General features: G+C 38.2%; 1 long non-coding RNA gene across 1 annotated transcript; it reads left to right on the top strand.

Moving 5' to 3' along the window:
* Positions 1-987: 987 nt before the first annotated feature.
* Positions 988-13,834, top strand: LOC128145491 (uncharacterized). Its single transcript, XR_008236489.1, has 3 exons — positions 988-1,421; positions 10,783-10,902; positions 12,423-13,834. It is a non-coding gene; the product is annotated as an uncharacterized LOC128145491 (long non-coding RNA).
* The last annotated feature ends 2,730 nt before the right edge of the window (positions 13,835-16,564 follow it).

Here is a 16,564-nt window from a genome sequence, read left to right as displayed (position 1 = left end):
CTGTCAGCCGTGGTGGCTGCAAGGGATGGGAGGTGGGGAGGAACGGCTGGCACCTGCACTGGGCAGCACAGGGGCTGGTGCTCGTCTCCTGGTGCCTCTTCTCCCTCATCTTCCTCCTCCTTATATCACATATTGAGGTACATGAGCCTTTCAGGTGGTCAGTGCTCTAGCAAATGCAATGCAGGTGTCAATATGGTAGTGGAAAGGGGAAAGGTTGGTTGTGCTCATCCTTTCGTGTGGGGGCTTTTTCGGAGAAATTTTGAGGTAAGAAGGCCCAAGGTTTCATTTGCTTTCATTTGAGTCGGTGCTATCTTTGTACAGAAGTAAATTGTCGTTGCAACTTCTGTAACGGTGTAACACACCAGTGAGGATATGCATGCAGAGTTAATACCAAAGCACTTGGAAATTGGCCAACTGTAAGATAATTGAGCAGTTATGCTTAGTTTGATTATTTCTTTGTGGTGTTGGGAAAATTGGATAGGAGCGAGAATGTTGAACCTGGCAATTAATAAGGCAAAGTTGTCCATAAAGGCAAACCAAGAAAGTAAAATCTTGGCATAGGGAAAATGTTAAATGGCTGTTCTTACAAAGATCTGTACAACCAAAACACTCAGGTTATTTTTAAGTGCCAGTATCTCTGCTGCTTCTCACAGTAGTGCCATACCCCCTGTGGAAAAAGCACTGAATCTGAACATAAATGAACTCAATAGAAGGAACTAAAGCTGTTTCAAAAATTAATCTGTCTTTATTCTGCTTCTCTTTGCTCTGTAGTGTAACATGCAGAACAGACGTTTCTATGCAATGGAGGATTTGTTTAGCATAGCACTACGTGAGTTTTGATGAATACAAGCCTGATAAATAAAATTTGGAAGACAAAGGGAAATGAGGGGACTGCTGCCTATGAGGAGGGATGGTTTTTCTGTATAAAAATGATATTATTTAAAAAAACCCACACCCTTTCAGACAGTTGTGCTTAATGTAGTTTTGAGAGAACAGTTTGGATGTGGGTTTTGGGTTGGTTTGGGGTTTTTTTTGCGGCGGGGGGGTGAATAGAGGTTTAAAGACTTGGGTTACTCAATGTTAAATTTGATTTGCTGTGTTCATGTGGCTTGTATGCAACTTCTGAAAATAACCATGGCATTTTTCCTCATACTGCAGTCAGTGGGTCAGCCTTTGCACCTGTGAATCAGCTCAGTCTTTTCTGTCATGTACAGTAATTGGCTGCTCAGTTATGTAGTGCCATTTGCAGCCTCTTTTAGCTGCCTCTGTCAAACATGCCAAGTCCTTCTGCCAGTAGTAAAGCACTTATAAATGAGCATTTTGGAATAAAAAGAGCATTTTATAAGCACTTCTAGCTAGATTCTGAAGAACAAAAGTACTTCTGGAATAAAGGTTTTTACGAAGCGAAATATATAGAAATGGTAAGTAATTAAAAATGATTGTGTTTATGTATTGTAAAGAATGGTTACTTTTATTGGCTGCATTTTAATCCATTTTACTGCAAAAGGGGGAAAGAAGGATTTTGATGTTCAAGAGTAAATAGTTCTGGAAAATGGCTAAGTTATGATACAAATAGCTAACAATATATAGCAGACTTTGTGGGTTCAGAAGAAAACAAGGATTATTTTACATACAAAATTTTATTTCCTATATCCATACGTTAGACAGAACATGAGACTAATGGGTCAGCGCATGCCAGTTACTGTCAATTGACAGTAAATTGAGCTGGACAACATTAAACTAAAACAGAGTGCAACTCAGTTTAGAGAATACGTCAGAATGAATACGGACTTGACAGAGGTGCTGTTTATGTAACAACTCAATTCATAGTCCTTTTATGTAATCTTACAGAAAATGGAGAGGTAACTTCAATACGTATTTGATAAGGTTCTTTGCTGGTATTGCACAGAACTTCTGTAGTTACAAGGTTTTTACTTTTTAGAGTCTGCTATTCTATAATCTTCATCAATGTTTCTAACATAGGGTAAATCTGTTAAGGGAATTATATCTAAAATTTCTGAAATGAGATGTGGAGGCTTGTAGATGAGAAGGCATGCAAGAATTAATGTGTGTATAATAATATTGACAGCTTGTTGTAAAGAAATCTTTGGCTTCTTTTTTAAGCTTCCTCCTTTCCTGAATTGTGACATGAGCCTATGGTATACATCTATATATCATAGAATCAGAGAATTACTCAGGTTGGAAGTGATCTCTGCAGGTCATCTTGTGCAACCTCCTGCTGAAAGCAGTGTCACTGGTGGGATCAGACCAGTTTCTCATACTCTTCTACATCAGAGACTGAAACACCTTTGACTTTGATTAACTGAATCTTTTAAATATAAGAATGAATTTATTTTTTAAAAAAACTCTAACTTTTTCTGTCATGACTGTTCTTATAGTAGAACAGTATCTCTTAATATTCTATGGATTAAGGAATTATTTTCCTATAGGAAGTCCATCAAACAAAATAACATTTTGCTAGTCTAAAAATTCCTAAGAAGAGAACCTGGCCTTGAGAAGAATTTTTTTCTTTGGCCTGTTTTTGGAACAAAGTTGTGTTAACTGAAGGATATAAATGGTTATTTTGAAAGGCATACTCTAGACTAAATGTAAAATACATGAGCTTTAGACAAGGCGCAGGGGGTGACTGTCTATGGTATTTCACGACAAAGATAACCAGACTAGTTTCTTCATACTACCTGAAATACATCTTTGTCCAGCCAGATATTGCTAAATCGAAGTGACGGAATTGCAATTATTTGGAAGCCTGTTCAAGGCTTTACTTGGCTCCCATTTGTAGGTCACTGTAGAATCACTCTTAAAGAGCTATTACAGAGCTGTTCTGCTTCCGTGTAGAATTAAAGATTAAGTCGTAGTTCGTCCAAGCCACTGAAATGACTTGTCTAAGATCACGCAGGATCTGTGTGGCAGAGCACGCTGTTTGTACTCGGGTGCCCATTTCAGCTTACAAGACTGTCTTTGCCTTTGGTGTGTGTGCATGAAAGAATGTTAAAAGAAATACTCCTAGGAAATGTCTAAAAATTCATGCCATTTACTGTTACTGTCAAAAATTTTAAATGAGATTTATGTTTTGCCATCTTCCTAGACAGTAAAACTTTGTGAACTTTTTATTTGAAAGAGGCATCTGTATTTTGAGATTATGTTAGCCAGAGGAAGGAAAATTACCTGTAAGATTTTGTAAGATCTGTAACTCTGCTACAGCTGTGGGGTTTTTGGGGGTTTGGGTTTTTTTTTTCTAATTTATTTTTTCTCCCCCCAGAGCTATCTGGCAGTGTTGGATTGCCTAGTTCTTATCTAGAGCGTGGTTAAGTAGTGGATGTCCAAATTGGTGAAGACAGCTTTAAAATATCAGGTTTCAAAGTGCTTTACAGAAATTCACAACTCTATCATGGAAAGCATTGCTTGCACTTTATAAATGTGGGTAATGACTCGGGGAAGAAAGTTGAACTGAAAGAACTAGTAGTGACACTTCAATTTTCTGCACGTTTTGTTCTTTCAATATTAAAACTTCGGACCACGTGTACCCCTTTGCAGTCATGAGTTACATCCACCGCTGTAAATGAGGTCTAAATTTGGTTCCTCATTAAAAGTGACAAAGGTTTCCCACAGATGAAGAGAAACTGCCATTGCAACCTTGCATTCCAGCATCTGAAGTAGCTTGGGAGTAAGAGGTGCCCTGTCCTGTGGGAACATAGGGATGCAGGAAGGAGTTTTTTCTCTCATTAGTTGTAATCCTCCATCAATGATGCATTCAAAAGTGACAAAACCCTTTACTATTAGTCCCATTCATTCAGTGGTCTGGAAGAATGCTAGTTAGCTTCATAGGTCATCTTCTGAACAATTTTATGTGATTGGTTTAATCAGCATTTCTCTCTGCAGAGCTTTTCACGAGGGTTTTCCAGTATTACGCTTCACACACACCTCCAGGAATTTGGCCACAATGTAGATGCTGTGCATTGGCTAGAACGTTGCTTGACTTGGCAGGTTGAGTTGTGTTCTGTCACTGTTCCAAAACAGCAGGCTGCTGGTCATGAAAGGTGCTATCCTTTAAAAGTATGACTAAACCCCATTTTGTTTGCAATTTATCAATAGGTTTTATATTGGGAAAGTGGAAAGCAAATCCTTTGCTGGCAATGGGGTGGACAAAACCATTTCATTTTCATTTAGAGCTCCCTCACAACCTTGTATATTTAATGCTGTAAATTTCAGCTGGATAGAAATGCTCTCAGAAAACACAATTAATTCCAATTTTATTCTTCCAGGCTGTTCCCTGGGACTTCTGATTTAAGCACAGCTAGCAATCTGGACTCGAGTCTAAGGAAAAGATCTGATACCTGGACTGTATTTAGTGTGAGCAATTAAACTACAGTACCCTCTGCAAAATCAGCTTGAAGCTCCAAAAAAAAATTGCATTCCCAACAGCTGCCTTGACAGAAGCAGGTCTCTTGCCTCATTGCTCTGACTTATCTGAGAGCTTTATGTTAAAGGGTAAACTTGCGATGAGCAGGGGAGTAGGTTGTAGAATGGTACGCTTGAAACTGTGTTGAGTACTACAGCAGGCCTGCCTGGGTTGATGCCTGCCGTGCATCTTATTTTTCTAACTACCTTTTTTCCTAAAGTGTCACAGGCAGCAGCGCAGGTACATCACTGAAACATCCCTGCTGCAGCCATGTGGGGGAATGGTCAGTTGACAGATCTTGCAGATCTGCGTCGGTGAGAAGATTTGGAAGTTTTGAGGGAGAGGAGTTTAAACCTAAGGAGAAAATGCTGTATCTTCTACATTTATAGCAAATACCATGAGACCTTTGACATCTGCTGAAGCAAGACATGACCTTACTACTATAGTCATTTTATCTAAACGAACAAAAAAACAACAAACACAAAAAAATCCAGACCTTTGTACAAGGGTTGTTTGGGGGGGTTTGGGTTTTGGTTTTTTTTTTTTTCATTAATTCTGAATGAAAAGCTTAGTCACTGAAAAATGCATGGGAAAGATCAAGAAGAAATGGATACAAACCAATGAAGGCATTATTAGCATTGATGATTTTTTTTTTTTTAATTAACTTTTCTAGTGTAAGCTACCTAGGTCAGATCTTCAAAAAATGAGCAAATTAAGTCATCTACATAGGCGTGGGATGCAAGGAAACATTTTCAAGGTTTAAATCCATATATACTGGATAATTCTGCTTAGCTCATTTTGTAATGGGCTAATGCCTCCTATTGGCATGGAAATGAATTGTGTTGCTTATGTTTAAAAGAAAGGAACAATTTGCACACAGGTGACTAAAATTCAAAACAATTTGAATTCAGTATCAGTTTGTTATACATGCCTCTTTATTAGTGGTAGTCTGACTTGCTTAGAAATTTAGTTTATTGTTGCTGTAAATCTAAGCGAAGCTCAAGCCCTGACTGAAGCATTCGTTTTGTGATTAGATAAATACAAGGTGGGGGGGAAGAGGTTGGTTGTCTCAGTGTATTACATTCCAAGCTGTGAAGTACTGACAGCTGAGGGTACCACATGAAGATGCATCTGCAGGTAGACAGCTTCAGTTGAAGTAGCTTTACTTCACAAACAAGGAAGCCCATGGGCAGTTAGCAGTCAAATCCTCTTGTTCTAACTGTAATAGCATTACATGTTTAGTTGTAAACCATAACCATTAGAATATGGTTTAACAAAGACTAGTAAGTTCACAACATTGATGTCTTATGCATTCGCTACAGGAGTACCATGGTCTCTCGTTAGGTGGTCGATAGTGTGATAAAGCGGGGAAGGAAGAGAACTGGAAGAAAGGAGGAGAACTGGAAATTGCTGGCAAACAAGTGGAGGTTTACCAGCCTCCCATGGTGAGGGACTCTTGCAGGGGGACTGTTCTGTCCGGAATACGCCGCCGTGTGGAAACTGCTTGTAAATGCTGACATGGCAGAAAAAGTGGCTAGTGTAGAAGAATGCTTCATTGGATTTGTGTGTCTTTTTTTAATGTAACATAATTAGCAGTACTCAGCTTCTGACAGTGATTGAAAGACTGGCGAAAGAAGTGAGATTCCTTGCCCCTCTACTATTCGCTTTTTTTTCCCTAAAAAAAAAAAATAAATTACTAATTACTCTAGGGTTTGGAAACCAATTTCTGGGATGCGTTTTTTCTGGTCTTTTTGGTGGTGATTGATTTATGCCTAGCAACATCTTTAGCATAGGCTTCTGAATTTTGCAATAATACAATCTATTTAATGCTTATTACTTCAATCTTGATACACTGCAGCATTGTATTAGGGCACATATCAGTCTAGTCATGCACATTTACCTAACATTAGCTGTCTGGCCTCAAATAATGTCTATATAATGTCCTTTAACTTAAATAACTTAAGTATCTCAAGGTTGCCTCTTTGAAGAGGAACTTAAAACTTGCTTCTTTCTTCTAACACCAGCATATAAGTTGATTTAAAAAAAAAAAAAAAAAAGTATGCTCTCTGCAAAATGTGTCTCAGTTCTCCCTAGGCAGTAGCTGCTGATCTCCCTTTTCAAAATTTCAGTAATCACTTTTGTGAAAATTAATTCTCTTTTCTCAGTTTCAAGTGTTGCTGATTTGTCTACTGTGCCTTTTCTATCTAATGGATTGGATGACTGCTAACTTGCTCTGCAGACTTACCATTTTCCTCTTGCTACTTAATTTCTTTAACGGACTTTTGGTAAAGGCCTTTTAAAATACTGTCACTTGTAAGCATCAGCCTTCTGCAGTGCTACAGATTGACTTGCGACCTGACCGGGAAAATATTTGCCACTTTTTCATGCCATTGCTTTAATTACTGACAGTACTCACTTCTGTTGAAAAAAGATACTCACTTTTCTAAATGTGGGCTTCCTTAGTTATTGAGCCATCTAATTGCAGGTCTTAGATTTTCTACCCATTTCTTCTCTTGGTCTTTGGCTTTCCTTTTGTTTAGGCTGTTGCTTTTAGAGGCATAGTCTCTTCTATTATTGAACGTACCTTACGGTATTTGAAGTGAAGAAAAATGGCATTATGTGTGTTTAGTTAAGGACGGTCATCCATGATATAGACTAATCTTGGTTCTATCCACACTGCTGTCAACCATCTTTAAATGGATAAATATAGCTGCTACCACATGAATCTAACTGCATCAGAAAGCAACATGAAGAAAAAAATACATACATTAAAAAAACAAACCGCTTTTAACTTTCTGAAAACTTACAAAAGACATTTCAAAACATCCTGGGTTTAAATCAGTTCATACAACAAGTACACATTGCATTTCCAGCTCACATGCTTGCTCTGCTTTTGGTTTTCCCTTTTGGCAATTTATTCAGAGTAGAGTTAGTGGATGGAATCTCAGAGGAGAATAAAAGCCAGTGTTTTGAGAACTAATGAAGTAATTATCTAAAGCATTATTTACAATGATTATTTAGAAGATAATGAGACCCTTTAATTATGTTTGTTCTGCATAGCTAGCCTTTCAATAATTCAGGGTATTGCTGTACAATTTCCTCTATATTTACTTTGTAGATTTTTGTTTAGAAGAATGTCACAGCTGTCTGTAATGCACAAATATGGGCCCTCATTCTGGGTATCATTTGTCACATAAGAATCACCTGCTCACTTTGGTTGGAGTAGGAGGCTTTTAGGTTCAGGCTTCTTCAAAGTGATGTGGAACAAAATAAATTATGGGTGAAATAAAGCTGAGCCTATTAAAGGCAGTTATGGCTTTATAGGAGCACTTCTATAGTATTAACATATAGGAATTGATCCAATAATGTTTCTGTTAGCATTTATCTTATTGGAGGTGAAGTTTAATTCGCAGTTTATTTTCATTTTGGGACTCATGATAATTTTGTTTCAAATGTAAGGGGTTTTTGGTTCTTTTATTTAAAGAGCCTTACTCACTTGTGTGTAAGAATTGCATAGCATCATTAGCATTTTAGTAGCTAATAAAAATTTCACCAGTATTTTCCTACTCATCTGTGAACTTGCTGCTAAAATAGACAATTCTTCTTAAGCACATCATTAGCAATGCTGAAATAGTATATAGTCCTTGAGGAGATGCATTTTTTTTTGTCACAGTCTAGATCTTCATTTGGTACACCAATGAAGCATTGCTTCACTGACTGCAGTGATGCTAATCCAGGTTACAATGGCTGACGATGTAGTCCTTGGTGATTAGAAACCAATAAGAAAAACCTTAATCTCAGGGAGGGCCTAAAGGCTTGGAGTTTCTGTTCCAGTATGACTGGCCGTTTATTCAGAATCAACTCCTATAGGCATATTTCCACTGACTTAAAGAGATGCTGCAAATGGTGGCTGATCTCCCACCTACCTTCTGTTTCTCTGAGGCAAGTAGACAGCATGAGGAGGAGTATATTTTAATTTTACTAGAGTATATTTAAAATACATAACATGGGACCATTCTAGAATATGGTAGAAGTTAAAAGTTCAAAAGGCTTAGTAAGCACTATAGTCTTGGGTTTCACATGGTTGCTATGAAATAAAATCTAAAAATAATGCATTTAAATAGTGGGGAAGACTACAAGTAGTTATGAATAAAGAGACAGCTAAGTGAGCTTCTGAAATACCTGTATATGTACAAATGAGCTGCTTCAATCTAGTTTCTGTGCAGGATTTCTTGTCTGCTGAAGGAGGGACTTCTACAGCCTCTGTTATTGAAATTCACAGCAATACTCTTGTTAGCTTCAAAGGTACTTGGTTCAGGCCTACATGCGAAGTAGACTTAAACCTGTGATTCCTGAGATGAATAATTTGTGCATTAATCTATTGTGCCAGTAAGCGCAATTCTAATTTAAATCTGCTAATTCTGCCCAAATATTTTCCTTCTGTTAACCACAGAAAGCACACCTTTTGCCCTTCTGAAGTGTGTAATACAAGTACAGACTGCAGATGAATGCCAGTAAGGGTATCATTAAACAAGCAATACAGGCATTAATGAATTTGCATCTTCAGTATGAATCTTTTAATTTGTATCCTGTAGACACCAGCTTTTCAGTCCCAGCTGGGCAACCCAGAATACATTAGATAGAAGGCTCTGTGTGGTGCTCGGTAGGAGCAGTCACGCTTCTGATTGCTTTCTCTCTTCAACTGAGGCAGGAAGCTTAGATTGAATTCCTCTGTACAAATGTTGCAAGAATAACTTCTCCTAATGTGGGTTTTAGCTGTTACTTAAATACAAGGCTCATAACTGGACATACATGGCTCAGTGGCTTGGTGCCTGACCCGTGATTTTAGATAAGGGAAGTGATTTTTCTTTTCGAACTGAATCATTGATTCTGTACTGAATTGCTGCAACACATATCCATTATTTTTTCTTCCCAGGAAAGAGACCTTGTTTCTTTCTTCTTTTCCAACTTTCAGTTTTCCCATGCACTTTCCATTTTATTTTTGGATATGTTTTCACAGTAAAAGAATACTGAATTTCAAAACTCAATGGGGTTTTTATGTTTTGCATGTAGTCTGCAGATATTCTTTCAATCGCTTTTTGATGGATTTTTTAAATAGTCTTTTGCAAAATGCTGTTGAAGCTAAGCAGTCTGTGAATTCACTGCAGTGAAAGCCAGATACTAGCTTCTCAGCATATAAATGTATCTCAACTGATTGGGGGCTGTGTATTGTACTCTTTTCACTCTTGAGCTCTTTTCTTCAGCGAGGAGAAACATGATGCTCTGTCTGTACAGAGATTTCTCCTGAAATCTGTTCTAGGCTTTTTCATCTCAAATTGAGTCACTGTGCCTGCAGTTCAGAACAAAACAGAAAGGTAGGTGGAAAGCACCATCTCCTTTTGAGGGCAAAACTTGCAGCCACCAGACTACCCCATTCTGAAACAGTTTGAAATATCAAGTGTATGTTTTCAGTAGAAATTTACCTTTAATTTTTAAATACGGTTAAAGAAAACCCCAGAAAATGTTGCTATGTGTTGATGCACAGCATTTTGTTTCACCTGATATGGATATTTTAGATTGCTGACCTAAGAGAATGTTATTTACCTCTGTCCCAATTCTGGATGGGCCAAAAATTACTTCCTTTCTAAAACTACTGAAACTGTAAGATTCACTCTATCTATGACTGTGCTTTTAGTTGGCGCATACTGCCTTGTATGGACATTATACTCAGCTGTTAAAAATACCAAAATAAGAACAATCTATTGTTACTGGATATAAAACACTTCACCGTTGCCATTGGGTGGAGAATCTCTGAGTACTGACAGGAACCTACTTGCTCTCCAAAAGGAAAGGCACAGTGCTGCTGCTTTTAAGGAGTTTGACCTACTGTCTCACAATACCTACCAAACATTTGGGAGGCTGTCTTACTAAAAGCACTAGTTTCCAAGGTTCAAAAGCACTTTGACTGCTCATCTGCAATAAAAGTCCTTAGAGGAAAAGGGAAACTTTGAGCCACGCTTATTTCTCCTGTGACTAAATATCTTGGTTGTCTTTTGAAAATCCCTGGGAGGAGAAAGGGAAAGGCCATTTCCTTTACAGGCGTGTCAGAATACCCACCCAGCATCTCAACAGCTTGAATTCAAGATGCAACACAGGCCATGAATGTTTTGGAAGGGAAGGAGGAAACAACAGCATTTAAAAAGGAAAGAAGAAATGTCCAAGCAATATGTCTGTTACCTTGAAGCTGTAACTAGTGAAATGGTGCTGGGTGACTTTTAATAAAGGCAGAAGTCCTGTAAACCAATTTAGGCTTCTCTCTAGAGAGTTTAAAGGCTCTCAAGCCACTTTTCTGTCTATTACAGAAGAAGGCTATCAGTCACATTCTGGATCATGGCTATTCTGTACTGGATTCCCCCAAGGCAAATCAATCATTTTCGAAAGTGGATAAGCCCTTGACTAAAGAACAAGAGGAAGACAAAGTGGTGAGTAACCATTTCCAATCCAGGACATGCCAGAATTTGTCTGAAGACTTGCCTGGGTTTTTTTGAAGGGGTGGGGTTATAAGCAAGTGTTTAAAAATAAGCCTTTTTTAAAATCTTGCCATAAAAAGGAACTATGTAAAGCCTTGTTAATAAAAGGCTTTGTATTGTAGGATATGCCTCTAATATGCAAACTAATTAATTAAAAAAAACCCAAACTACTATTTGGTAGACAGCTGTGGAGAAAGTGGAGATGGTTTTTTAAGCAGAAAGTACATGGATGATAAGCACAACCAGAATGCAGCTTCTTTGTGAGCTATGAGGTCATAACATTTACACACCTCCTTTGGCTACAAAGGTGGGGTATTTTGGTTATTCTGTGGCTGTAATTATGATGCCAATTCTATCAAAGAAGAGTTGCTCTAGAGCTTGTGAAACTTTTGATAGCAGGTAAATTTTGGTGTCCCGGTAAGCCTGAAGTGAGTTGTAGATCCAGTTTTTTGAAAACCAAGCTCATAGTCCCAGAAGGCCATGGCTGCTCTTTCAATCTGTCCCTATTTCTTGCACATCTGTTGAGGAAATATTTTTATCCCCACAACAAACAATTCACATTAAGAATTCTAGTTTAGTATGTGCCTCTATCTCTCCTGGGTTTGCCACAAGGCATCAAAATAATGGTTTATACAAAATGCTTGCCTGGTCTGTCTTCAACTATATTACCCACGTGTGATATCACCATTTGTGGTGAACTGATGCTGTGGTCTTCGATGCATACATTTTAGGCATTCATTGTTAAAATAATTGTATCTTCTTTTCATGTTCCCCACATAAAAAGTCTTTGCTTCCTAAGCTGCCTACCAAGCGGTACCTTTATTTTTACATAAATTAATTTGCATGTGTAGAAGAGTACATTAGTCTACTCCTACAATATAAAGCTATTTCTCACCATGTATTTACACAGTTCCTCAATAGTTAGTGATGGCAAAATTAAAAAAAAAAAAAGTTCACCTAAAATTAAGTTCAGAACATTGTAAGAACTACAGCGAGTTTCTACAAAAGGCTTTCAAAGTGCTTAGCAGAATATTGTGTGATCAGCTTTTCTGAAATGAAGTTGGATAGTTGACAGCCTATGTATGAATTTAGGAGGCTAATTTTAGGTTACAGTAATCTTGCCCTGTGCCTGAAGACTTGATCCACCCCGGAGAGTCACCCACACTCTCTGCCAGGACAAGCTGGGAGAAAAGCTCTGATGTTCTGCTCAGACCCAAAGCGTGACAGCTGGGCACACTTGCACTCACTTGACTTTGAAGCTATTTATAAGGCTTTTGTCAGAGTTCCCATTTATACAGTTTCCCCTAGTGTATTTTTGGGTCTGATTTTCCTTCCAGTATGAGGCAAATAAAACCATGGAACAAATCAGTCTTAGAAAGAAAACAGATAAAATCACAGGATGATAAAATTCAGCAAGTGTTGAAATGTATTTTTACTTACAGCTGATATATATATATTTTTTTAATCCCTAGAAATAACAGAAATTACTGTAAACTTCAAGCGATCTTGAAGAAAATAAAGGCAAAGTCTCTATGTTTCTCTGTAATCCAACTGGATTCATGTATCCATATACAAGAGTTGGTTTTAGATTATGTATTTGCTGTCTATGTGTTTTCTCATCTAAGTTGGTTCGTTGCTAAGCTATAGGCAAGCATGTGCTACACAGAATGACTCATAGACCTGTAGGCCAGGATGCTTTTCTTGGTTTTCCATTGAGCATTCTTTTTATCCTACACAGATATAAATAAGTGCCCTCATTGACTTCCTTATTATTTAGTACTAGGAAAGTAAATCTGAATTATTTTAATTGCATTAAATATGTTTTCTGTAATTTAAAGGGAAACTATTTCATTACCATCTGTTATAATCTTAAAAGTTCTGTTCTTACATATTGATATACGTAGCACCACAACACAATATAGTAACATATAGAAGCAAAATAAACACTGAACTGAATTGCTGTAAAATAGTGGTTATTTAAAGGGAAAAACATGAATATGTATGTAATGTTCTTATTAAAATGAATTATTTTATTGCAGCTTGAGAGAAATCTGACAGCTTTAGGAGGGGGCAGTGAGGTTTCACAGACCTCACTGGTTTGGAAATGAGAGCTTGGGAGGCAAAATGGTTTTCTCATTTCTTCCTCTACTCTTGGGAGGTGAGATAGGCTATAGGAACAGAAAGGGAAAAAGAAGGTGTGAGCACGGGTGGGAAATAGAAGGCCCCCTTGAGCAAGCCTTCACTTTTTTGTTTTTCTTAGGGGTGGTAGTCTGTGGCATCAGTGCCAACTGCTGCTGCTGCGAAGGTTGTTCCTGTTAGTATTAGCAGTATCTCCCTTCTGCCCTCACCATCATCAGTTGCAATGAGCTGTGCCGACTTTATCCACACCTGGGACCAGCTCAGGTTCCAGCCAAGAGCTTATTCAGTTTTATTTCTATTTTAATCTGGTTTTATTATCCAGGTACAGTGGTGAACTAAAGACATAGAAACACCTGTCTGCTGTACCAACTGGGCTTATGTAGATCATCTTATTCAGGGTCCAGCAATGACAATATTTTTTTAAATGTCTAATTCACATCAAAACACTTTGGATTATTATTTCACGTGTAGTAAGGTTTTTTGCATATATCCCCCCTCCCAAGCATCCTGGCATATAGCAAAATCGTCACAGCTAAAACAGTGACAGATGGTTGGTGTTTGTAGTACAAGCAGTTCTAATGACCACCTTTGGTTCACAGACAGTGATTGCAGAATAGCTACGTAAGAGATTTCTTTTCAATTCCAAGCAGCTATCTGCTTTATTAGAACCAATTCACTTTTTCTTTTGATTTGGTTTGCTTTGTTGCTTTTTTCTTCTACCATCTTCTGCTGGTGGGTAATTAGATAATTTTGAGGGCTGATTAGAGAAAAGAATAGACTCTAAACTTCCTTTTCCGAATACAGCTTCTTGCTTGGTATTGCAAGGTTCAACTTTTCACAAATATGAAAGCCACACCTCAAATAGTACAAAATGCCAAGTCATGCTGGCCAAATAGAGACAGCCTGACTCACCATCAGCAGAGAAAGGATGAAAATAAGGGTAGTGGTGTTTGGAAAAACAGAGATCTCAGTCATTTTATTTACCCTCTGGGAGCGGTCTTGGTTATCCAAGATTAAATGTTACGTAAAGTAAAAAAACCAGCTGCTTTGCCCGTGCTTATAGACAGCACACAGAGTGAGGGACAACAGGAAACTCCATTACGAAGTTTCCCTTAAACATCCATGAACAGAGGAAAGAGGGATCAACCTTCCTAAAAGAAAGAGTGCTGAACTGCCTTGAACTGAGCAATATGGTATGAGGCCAATTTCCTAGCTGTTTTATGTTGTTTATTGAAGTTTGTAAGTTCTAGGAGACAAGACTGTCTTACATTGAATGTAGTATACTGTAAAATTGACATGTGATTTCAGCAATACCTTGAGATTTAAAAAAGGAATCAGTGCTAAAATCTCTAGCACACTTAAAATAATACTGCATATTTATTCTGTACCCTGTCATTCTGTATTGGGTAACAGCAGAAGGAAAAAAGGTCCCTCTTTGTGTGCTTCTTTATCCCACTTAATTCCAGGGATGTAGCAGAAAGTGCCCTCTTTTGACTGAGTAATCTGATGCCATTTGCCGTTTAACTACATGCTACTTATATCCCTGTTGTTTTATCCATCTTCCACATAAACCCAGTATAAGATTCTTCCCGAGATTGACAAAGAGACAAAATGCCATACAAGGAACAAATTGCCCTAATAATATTACTTATTATTTGGATTGCAGTGGTATCTAGTCTCCCGCTCTGTAACATCAGCACAGTTCACACCTTGCTAAGCACTGCACGGACACAGGACTAGCAACTGGGCTCTGCCACAGAGATGTTATGTTCTCTGCTGTTGACTGAATGCCACGTCTAATTTGTTCCATTAACCCTCTTGAGCTTCAAGTCTAAACTTTGAAACTTGTACTTTACCATGCAAGAACAAATTGATTTAAGACTAACAGAATCACTGAGACATTTTAGATGTATTGTAATATATTTTAATGAGCTATTGATGAATTTTGTTCCGCAGTCCAAAAAGGGCAGCAAGAAAATAAAACAGACATCTGAAAAGTCTCCACAATGCAGATCTGAGGGCAGAAGCAACCAGAAAAGTAGCTCAATAAATGTTAAGAGCAAGGTGAGTGTTACATGCTCTAAAATCTTCCAGTGGCTTTACTGCCAATGGCTGAAACAGCTGTCACAGCACTGACACAAATCAGAAGTGCCTACATGTCAGGTGAAATGACCATCTGCACCCTCCCCGGCACACGACGTGCTGAGATTTATCTCATGTTTTGCTTCCCTGATATGTATGTTTGGGTTTTATGGTCAAGCACAAATGACTTAACTCTTTGCAATTTTAGGAGTTACCCTATGAATGTTAACCAGTTACAGGATTACACCACTATGGTTTGGTTTTTTGTTGGGTTTTTTTTTTTTTTTTTTACTCTACTAATTACAGTGATTTACTGCTTTCGTTGTAAGATACCCAATTTAAAATATTGGTCAATTTGAAGTAATCCTCCAATAAAAAAATTACACTCTGATGTTAAATTCCTTTTGTCATTATTCCAGCATATGGGTTTACACATGAGGCTTGTGAAAGAGGGGGATCAACACCTTTCCAAAAAGGACTGAGTCTGAGACTGGCATAGAAAAAGGAAGCAGTGAGGATAACCTGAGGATGCCCTTGTGACTGAGACAGAGCACCCTGTTTTATCTACAGAGAAACTGCTTTTCCAATGATATTAGGGAGCATTAGTGATAGGGAACTTTATCTGATGTTTACTCTGATTCATCTTTTCTATTCACTAATGGATTCGCTCTCCAGAGCTTTCAATGCTTCTCCCTTCAGTAGATACAAACATGATAAAAATTGCTTTAAAAAAATCAATAACCACTTAAGTGTTTGGCAACTCTCAGACGTTTTACTGTATCATTTACTCAACAGTTTAATGCTTAATAGAAGAAACTTGCCTGTTCAATATTCATGTGCAGATTTAGCAGATATAGCACACCACAGTTTGATTCAGGTTTTCTAGGTCTTTTCATTCATGACAAAATTAATTGTTGCAGAGCATGGAAATTGTGTTTGCTGGAGAGTAACACCCGATTTATTCATTTGAGGTCAGCGTCAGGATCTGTTTGTAAGTATCTGCCAGTATTCCAGTTTGGGGCAGTAAAGTTTTCCTCATTCAAAATTTGGAGCCTTTTTGGCTTTAAAAATGAAAAGTCAGTTCAAGTTGACCTGGTTTACACAGCTGCATCTCATTTATGTTACGTACCACCTCCCTCACCCCGAGAGACTGGCTGCTGTGCCGGGGATCTACTTTGCTATAGGAGATGAAGAATGCTGACCATGTCAGCAGAGGTTATGTTCTGATGATTAGTCTGCACTGTTGGACTATATTTTAAATGTACGTACCAGGTGGATGTCTGTGCCCAGGCGCTGGCAGCTGGGGGGCCTGCAGGGGACGGTTCTGTGAGGAGAGGCCGGGGCTGCCCCGCGCCGGACACAGCCGGTTCCAGCCGGTTCCAACAGCCCCACC

This window comes from Harpia harpyja, chromosome 9 (genome assembly GCF_026419915.1).
Source record: "Harpia harpyja isolate bHarHar1 chromosome 9, bHarHar1 primary haplotype, whole genome shotgun sequence".
NCBI classification, from domain to species: Eukaryota; Metazoa; Chordata; class Aves; order Accipitriformes; family Accipitridae; genus Harpia; species Harpia harpyja.
The sequence above is the reverse complement of the archived record's forward strand: the minus strand, read 5'-3'. Positions and strand labels throughout refer to the sequence as shown.